Genomic DNA, 10,118 nt, shown 5'->3' with positions numbered 1-10,118 from the left:
GCGTATCTGCCTTAGGCTGGGAGCACACTACAAGACTTTTAAAATCCTAACTGATTTGGAAAACACACTGCATCACACACATATCTGATTGTACATATTTTTTTGGCTCTCAGTTGTAAATATTCTCACACTAGAGGATCAGGCACAGTTTGGGGTTGAGGTTGAGGGGGGGTGAAATTTCAATGGCTGGGAAGATTACCAGATAAGCCAGGTTTATTTCAGTAAATCAGGCTTATTTTCTGGAAATTTGGGTTCTACAAAGCAGGTTTAATTAAGCTCGACCTAAGTTACCATGGAAACGTCCCAGGCAGGCTAATTTTCAGGCTTAGCCTCAACTCCGGTTTAACCGGTGTCATGGGCATTGCAGTGGCCTAAATGCAATTCCATTTTTCCTCACTTCATCAGAAAGTGAAGAGAATTATTGGTCAATGTGAAATACAGGAAGACATCTAAGCGTAATCCCCTGATCTGACAGGCAAACAATCAAAATATAAAACATGGCTGTCTAATTTGTTGTCAAAATTCCTTTAAAGACATTAAAAGGAGTTTTTAAACAAGTAGGAGAAGGACTCCATGTTTTTTAAAGGCAGAGGGGTGCTTTTTTTTTCACCAAACCCAATCACAAAATGTGCTTTGGTGAAAATGCAGTATATGTGTTTGAGAAAGAAACAATTGGGGGGACAATTCACTCTTCTCTTCATATTGAGAGGGACATGTCTCCTTGTCTCAGCCCAGATCTGTACCTTTGGTCAGGACCTCTAATCTAAACAACAATGGAGGCGGACAGCCAGACTCACCTCACTGTAAACTCGGCTCTCATTGGCTGTTGGTGGTCTCCGCTCTTGGGACACAGGACTTGTTCGGGACCCTGCGGATGTCGGAGTCGTAGATCTCACACATATTTTGAGATTATCAGGGCGGCTAAAACTGAATGTATAAACCACTCATACTTCCAGATAACCTTCGCCAACCATCGGTCCCGACCAAGCCTCCGATCGGGATTTCCCCTCTGACGGTCGGGATGAGTAAATCTGGTGTAAATCAGCCTGATAATCCTCTAGTGAGCCCCCAGATTTAGTCTGCTCAGGCCAAATTTGCACGGTTGATGCTGTAACAAACTGTGAAGCCGTGCAGAGCCACCAAACAAATATGATACTATCTCTCTCTCGCTCTCTCTCTCCGTCTCTCTCTCTCTGACTGTAATTTGGAGAAAAAGTTAGTCATGTTAACTCAAGTGTTAAGTTCTGTTTTCTCTAAACTGGAGAGTTTAGCAGCCAGATGCTGTATGTAGCAGCAGATTTGTTGTAGATAACAGTCTCTCTTTCTAGGTAAAAGGTTAATACAGCTAATCCATTTCCCATCCATGATGACTGTGTGTTTGAACATTTGTGTGTTGATGTGTATGTGTGTGTGTGTGTGTGTGTGTGTGTGTGTGTGTGTGTGTGTATCTCTGTGTGTGTGCACTAGGTCAAGGGTTAGTCAAACTGAGGAAAATCTATCCAGTAAATCAATCATCTTCCATCGCTAGCAGATTAAATGTCCACATGATCAGCAAATCCACAGGAATTACACACATACACTTGAATGCACACACACACACACACACACACACACACACACACACGCATCCCAACAGTAGTCTACTGTATGTGGAAATGCGTCTAGCTCAAATCTGACCTTTTAGATGGTTATTTTCGTGCTTTTACTCGATTCCTGCTTTCACAGATTCCAAGAATAGTTAACATGCACATACAGACGCACACACACACACACACACACACACACACACACACACACACACAAACACTGCTATGTCTTTGCATGTGACATATATTAGTGTAAAGGGTGGAACTCGGTTGCATAAAATGCTCACATTTTAGTTTGTGTGTACAATTCACACAAACACACACACACACACACACACACACACACACACACACCATGGTAATTATGTGGAAAGTACAGAGTCTATTTCTTTTCACTGATGTCATCACTGAAAGTAGTAACAATAAAGTTGATCTAAGGATTGAGGGGGAACATGAGAAAGGACAGTAATGGTGTTTGATTATCTGTCTCAGTTTGACCTACTGCTGTGTGTGTGTGTGTGTGTGTGTGTGTGTGTCTGTTGGAATAGTATTTAACACAGCCATTTTGGAGCAATTAAAACAACTGTAAATACTAATGGAAGCACACTGTCCTAAATGGCCTATCCCATATAATAACCATTGTAAAACACACACACACACACACACACACACACACACACACTGTTGTGGGGCATGTCTGGTACATTTTGATTGGTTATCTGTCAGGGTAACTGGCACACAATTTGCTAGCTACAAAATGAACATGCCATGACACAAACACACACGGACACATACACACTACACACTCGCACGCATCACACGCATGCACACATACATACAGTTGCAGCAACAACACACACACACACACACACACACACACACACAAACGTACACACAGTACAAGGCATGTGACATATATTAGTGTGAAGACTGCAACATGGGTGCACACATGGGTGCAATTCAAACAGCTGTAAATAGTAATGGAAGCACAGTGTCCTAAATGGCCTCCCATATAATAACCATAATAAAACACACACACACACACACACACACACACACACACACTGTAAGCCTATAACTCATGCTTAGTGCGTCCCTCTATCCACAGTCGAGACAGGAATAGAGAAGGGCCGAAAGAATGAGGAAGACAGAAAAAGAAAGAAAAGAGAGGAAGAGAGAAATAACGTTTTTTCATTAAGTGCCAATAAAGCTGATTCAAAATAGAAAATTGTAAACACTGCAAAGCTAATGTCAGAAATGGGTTCAGAAAGAACTTGGAGAATCACATTCACAACAGAATGATTTCTCTAGAAAACTCATTTTCTCATTCCTCTTTTTTTCCCCCTTTCTTTTTGTTTTCCGTCCACACCTCTCACTCTCTCTCCATCATTCTGTCTCTCTCCCTCTCTCTTTCTCTATGCAGTGATTGTCCATAAAAATATGAATTACTGAAACATTTAAAGTTCCTATAAAGTTTTACTCTTTGCAGGTGTAAGGTTTCCATGTGGCTCAAACCTGAAGGGTCACCACAGAGAAACAGAAGCAGCTTCAGCTTCAATATACAATTCATGACATCAAGGTTACCTCAGAAGCAATCATTACTCCTTCAGAGTCAGCTCCAAATTCCCACAGAAGTACACCAGCACAGTTATTTTTTATAGGCAAGCTTTACCTTCAGAATATATATAGTTGTTTTTGAGCAATGCCCTGCTCAGAAATGCCTCTTGCTTTGACTGTTTTTCTTGGTTGTTGTTGTTGGGTTTATATATTTTTTTTCTTTGTGAATGAAATTATATAAGTGCAAGGTGGGCTTCACTACACTTGTAGGGATGCACTTTTTTTTTTTCAGATATGTGTATATACAGTATAAGGTATATACATACTGTATATTTGTGTATATGTATGTGTGTATGTAGATACCTGTTTGTATATGTATATGCATATGTATGAGCATGTATATCGATACCCACCTCATCCTGTATTTCCTTCCTTTTAATATGTATGTATTTATTTATTTACCTATTTTATGATTAGTATTTTTTTTTAATTCACAACGATAAAAATAGTATAAAAAAATGCCTCATGCCCATTGTATAATTATTTTATTTTATTTATTTATTTATTTTTCTTTTTTTTTAAAGGGACATTCCTTCTGCAAAACAACATTTATCTCATTTAACAGTTTGACATTTGGCTCAAACTGAGGAAAGGTCTGCGGTGGAATGTTCCTTCAATTCCTGAAAAGCCAACTTTCTGAAGAGCCATGATACTGTACAGTATATAGTGATATATGAATATATATATATATATATATATATATATATATATATATATATATATATATATATATATATATATATATATAGTGTATATATGTTATTTCTGTAACAGTGAGATGTCCTTCACAGTGAAGCACACAAGCTCTACAGCAGTAAACACTTACAGGTATCTGTTCCATAATACTTGTCTTGGTTTGTCCTTATATAACTTACTATCGAAGAAAAGAAAAAAACAAGGACAAGCTTTACTACCACACTTAACATGCATTCAGCGTCTCAGTCACATGTTGCCTGCCTGCCTGCTGCATTCTCTGCTTTGTGTTTGTGAATTGTTTGTACTTTACGTGAATGGCTTATGTTGAATACAGTGACTGATTGAATCTACTGATTGGATAGATAGATAGATAGATAGATAGATAGATATTGTACAACAATCTCTCTAAATTCATTCTGACGGACTACAGACTTAAATACTTTAAACTTCTCTGAATTTTTTCTGTATTTTCCTAATAAATGATCCATAAATAAATCCATAAATGAGTTTGAAGCTGCTGCGACAGTGTGACAGCCCGTAGTCTCCATACCTCTATACAAGCTAAAGCACAACAACATGACATGTCACATGTTCAATAGAAACGGTGGCTGAGCAGCAGTCAACCTCAGTTTGTTCTCACCTGTGTTTCCTTGATTCAATGTGTAGAATCCGTCTTGGCAGTCAGTCAGCTGTGGGCAGAGGCAGTCACAGTGTCAGAGCATTTCTCCAAAAAATATACAGATATTGCTTTTGTAAAAGTGATACTTTTTACTGCATACTGCATGCATGATGAACTACTTCTACACTTTTGTGGCATCCCCAAGACGGGTTATTTGCTGGGGGGGTTTTCGGCCATCGAAGCTTACAAGGAATGGCCTGTTGAACAGTTGGCTGAGAGATACTACAGTTTGTGTACACTGGTTTACTTATCCTGTGAAATGTTCCAGACGGGATCGTCTGCAGTACTACAGTAGGTACTAATTGCAGGATATATGCACACAAAAGGAGACTGCCTACCATTCTGTAAAATCTAGCTAAATTGATACTGTTGATACTGATAGCCTACAGTAATTTTCCCCTCATGTTCACCCCTGTTGCTGGGCACTACTGATTGGATTTTGACAAAGTGTGGGGAAATGATGCATCTCGCATTTCCAAAATTGCCTGATTAACACAAGCAGAGGGGGGGTTGCCATATTGTTCAATCATTCTCCCAAAACTTGGGAGGATGATGCATCTCACCACTGAGTTTTGGAATTTATAAAATAACAGATTAGCCCCAGGGGACATGCTATACATCGCTACAAAGCAACTTGGTGGGCATTTCTGCATTATTAGACAGTAGAGAGAGACAGGGCAGAGAGGGTAGAGAGAGGGGATGACATGCAACAAAAGGAACGGTCCGGATTCAAACCCGTGGCAGTGCGATTAGGACCCAGCCTTAATGTTACACACTCTACCAGTCGAGCCACCACAGTGCCCCAGTCTTCTGGCATTTTTAAAATTTCATGGATTAGCCTAAGGGGGGGTGCTACATTGCTGGTTTGCGAGGTCCGCTCATTTCACTGACCTTATTTTGAAGAACCATCATGACTCCATGCTGCTTTTCAATATCAATGATTCAGTTGCTATCCCCTCTTCTAGTCACTGTAATGAAGCCTCCCCTGAAAAGTGTGAAGGACATTTAGTATTCCTTACCAAAAAGTAGAGAAGTAAATTAGACTCCAGTTCTCGTCCTCTGACAGGAGCCTATCTATCACCGGTAGCACTTCGGCTGTGATCAGCTGTTTTGAAGCCATTTCTTGCCTGGTGCTTGAGAAGACAATGTCTTGCATGAAGTCCTCCACCTGTCCCACAGATGTTGTCCCAACAAAGTTTCAGCATTTCAGCAGTCAGTGTGAGCATTTTACGTATCATCAGTATCTCCCTGGCCACCGGTATCTTTGTCTCCCATGATGAAATCTATCTCCGTCCTTTCATTCATTCATTCTTCCATCCATCTACCGCACGCATCTCTGTCACTCGGATTTTGACAAAACTTGGGAAAATGATGCATCTACTGTGTTTCTACTCATTTTTTAGCAAATTTACACTGACTGGCCCGAGGGGGCGGTACAATTACAGGTCCAAGCAAGGTGACATATTTGTTAGTGATTGGCCCAGAGGGGGACTGCATCATTCAGGATGACATGTTTAGTGTTGCCTTGTCATTAATTTGGGTGTATTGATTCCCCCATAGCAATTTCCACTATGACCTTTAGTTCATTAGATACGGAGGGTAGTGTAATGCCTGACTGAGTGACTGGATGACTGACTGACTGTGTGGACAACTGACTGGCTGATTCACTGACTGACTGACTAACTGACTGACTGGCTGACTGACTGTGTGGCCAACTGACTGGCTGATTCACTGACTGACTGACTAACTGACTGACTGGCTGACTGACTGTGTGGCCAACTGACTGGCTGATTCACTGACTGACTGACTAACTGACTGACTGTGTGGCTAACTGATTGGCTGATTCACTGACTGACTGACTGACTGTCTGGCTGACCGATTGTGTGGCCAACTGACTGGCTGATTCACTGACTGACTGACTAACTGACTGACTGTGTGGCTAACTGACTGGCTGATTCACTGACTGACTGACTAACTGACTGACTGTGTGGCCAACTGACTGGCTGATTCACTGACTGACTGACTAACTGACTGACTGTGTGGCTAACTGACTGGCTGATTCACTGACTGACTGACTGACTGTCTGGCTGACCGACTGACTGAGTGACAGATTGACTTGGTGACTGACTGATTGGCCGAATATCTGACTGACTGACTTATTGACTGACTGGCTGACTGACTGTGTGGCCAACTAACTGGCTGATTCACTGACTGACTGACTGACTGTCTGGCTGACCGACTGACTGACTAACTGACTGACTGACCGACTGACTGACTAACTGACTGACTGACCAACTAACTGAGTGACAGATTGACTTGGTGACTGACTGACTCACTGACTGACTGACTGATAGATTGACTCGGTGACTGACTGACTGACTGGCTGGCTAATTGACTGACCGACATATTGACTTGATGACTGACTCACTGACTGACTGACTGATAGATTGACTTGGTGACTGACTGACTGACTGATAGATTGACTTGGTGACTGACTGAATGTCTGACTGACTGACTGGCTAATTGACTGACATATTGACTTGATGACTGACTGGCTGACTGACTGACAGATTAACTTGCTGACTGACTGACTGATTGACTGACTGGCTGACTGACTGACAGATTAACTTGCTGACTGACTGACTGATTGACTGACTGGCTGACTGACTGCCTTGCTGACTGATTATCCAATTGACTGTCTGTCTATTTGTTTCGAGGAATTCACATCTCATCCAGCCTCCCGGGAGAGGATTACAGTGGATAACTATCTTTCTCTCCCTCCTTTCATACCTCTCCCTCTCTCTATCTCTCCCTTCGCCCGTCCCTACACCTCTTTCACTCCATCCCTCCTTATCCTCTCCTCCCTTTCCCAATCCCTCCCTCACTACTCCCATTATCACCTCTCCTCCTAACCTCCCTCTGTCTCAATCTTCTCCCCCCTACCTCTTTCTCACCTCTTAATCTCCATCTTCATTCCCTCTTTCTTTTCTGTCTCCCGGTCTCCCCATTTATCCCCTCTGTCATTTGTCTACACCTCCCTCCTTTTTCCAGCCTTTAATGTTATATTTTCAATGCAATATTGAATATCAAAGTAAACAATGGAAGGTGTGCATCCCCTTGTGTATATTTGTGTGTGTGAGGTAGAAAGACATTAGCAGTTCTCCCTCCTCTTACCCCTAAAACCTCCTGTGACTGGCTAAGTTGAGAGGGAGAGAGATAGCCAGATCGAGATAGACACATACAGAGAGATAGATTATTCATTTTGAGAGATGAGAAAGGAGGACGGAAGGTGATTCGTAGAGAGATGACAGGAGAGAGAGAGAGCTGCTCACAGACTTTTTAAGGCCTTGCGCATCCCCAATACAACTTGATTTAAACAGAATTAAATGATTTATTTTTTATTGCTGGTTCTCTGAGTGTAGCTGAGGAATTTTATCCTATTTTTTTAGTTGACGGTATAGTTTTAACACATCAGTACAGATGTAGCAATGGGAAGTCTCAGTTTTTACATCATGCAATCACTCCTGGAACACTGGTTACCAGGTGGGAAATTAATACACTGTAAAAAAAACTACAGTGTCATACTCACAGTACAAATCAGTCTTGAAATGTGTTGATTTACATTGGAAACAAGTTAAATTATCCCACCTCAATTGCAGTATTGTTCACTTATTTTAAGATAAAGAGGATTATAAAGTTTTGGCAATGGCTGGTGAGATCTATCTGCTGTGGCCAGCAGACTGAATTTGAATTTGTTTCTTACCCTGCTCGTCAAGCTTTAAAACCTTAGAAAACAATGTCAGACTTACACTACTGCTTCCGCTTTGGTACAGTGATCGCCACCTTTGAATTGTACAATACTTTTTGCTATTTTCTCCTCATAGGCTGACTGACTTAGCTGGACTACATGGAAGCCAGTGACCTTTACCATAGGGCACCATAATACTCTACCGTACTGTACCATACTGCCCTATTGTACTCTACCATCACACAACACTGCTATACTATACCATATTACTCTACAATATTATACCATACTACTGTTTTCATACGCTACCACACTATACCATACAACCCTGCCATACTATACCATACTTTTCCACATTATACCATACTATTCTACCAAACAATGCAATACTCTATCATACTTCCCTACCATAAATATAGATATTTTATCATTCTATACCATACTACCCTACCATACTATACCATACTATTCATCCATACTATTCAACCATGCTCTACTACATTTCCCTACCATACTATTCTACCATACTATGCTATGCTATCCAACCATACTGTACCATACTACACTGCACTACTCTACCATAATATATTATTACCCTAGCCTACCAAACTACACCATGCTGCCTAGCATATGTATATTATGATACCACCCTACTGTACCATTTTACCATACTATAACATACTATAACATATTGTGGTAGCATACTACAGCATACCATCCTACCATACTATACTACTATACTACACCTGCTGTTGCACCTGTAATCTCACAATAAAGGCTCGTTAAAACTCACAAGCTCTTCCCCCCGTTCCCTCGCTTTACAAGGTGCCTTTGTGCTGTTCCTCAGAATTATGGGATGTTTAGCCGAGCAGGGTCACAGGGTCAGAACCAGTAATTACCATGGCAACAGGCCGTAGATTGATGCCCGGGTGACATCCTATTTTAATTAGCTAAATAAGTGTCCTGGAAGAGACGCCACATTTCTCTGCCGATCGTTAAAACGTCTGCCTTCAGGATTGCAGGGGAAAGGAGAGCAAAAATATTAGTCAGGGAGAAAGAGAGGGAAGGCTAGGATAGAGACAGGGAGATTTAGAGACAGAGGGTGAGATTCAAAGGGAGAGAGGAGCAGAGGAAACAGTGACACCGAGAGAGAATCAGACGGAGAGACAGAGAGATGAAACTCTCCTAGTCATTCCCCCCTGTAGTATCAAAGACAGAGCAAACCAAATCACCTGAATTCCTCCTCTGTTGCACTGAGCCTCGCTGACTTAGAGACCACTGTTGCTGCTGCTGCCGTGATAGACTTCAAGGAAATAACCCGTCATTTTCCACTCAGCAAAATCATCCATTACGCTCCAATCGAAAACACCATGCCTTATCTGTCTCAAAGATACACAGAGAGAGTGAGAGAGATGAAGAAAACTCAAATTTATTAAAATATGCTAGAGAGACAAAGGAAGAAGGTGTGTGAGACAGGGTGGAGGGGTTGCAAGAATCAAATCAAAAATCAATTGAGTAGCACAACAGATAGATATGCAGATATAATATAGCTGATTTAGTTTTGAGTGAACTGTGATTTTGTCCTATCAATCAGAATGAGTGCGGAGCTATCTGCAGGCCTGGTGGGTAGTGGTGATGAAATCCTTTGAGGCAGAGTGGCTGCTCCTCTAGCTGTTCCTCCTATTCAGTGGGTGGGAGGAAGAAATAATAATAGCGTGCCACACAGTGACGAGTGCATCATTTTTAACATGGGTGGCCCTAACAGTCGAAAGGCGTCAGCCATCGAGCGAAC

This window comes from Centroberyx gerrardi, chromosome 15 (assembly GCF_048128805.1).
Source record: "Centroberyx gerrardi isolate f3 chromosome 15, fCenGer3.hap1.cur.20231027, whole genome shotgun sequence".
NCBI classification, from domain to species: domain Eukaryota; kingdom Metazoa; phylum Chordata; class Actinopteri; order Beryciformes; family Berycidae; genus Centroberyx; species Centroberyx gerrardi.
Note: the sequence above shows the minus strand (reverse complement) of the source record.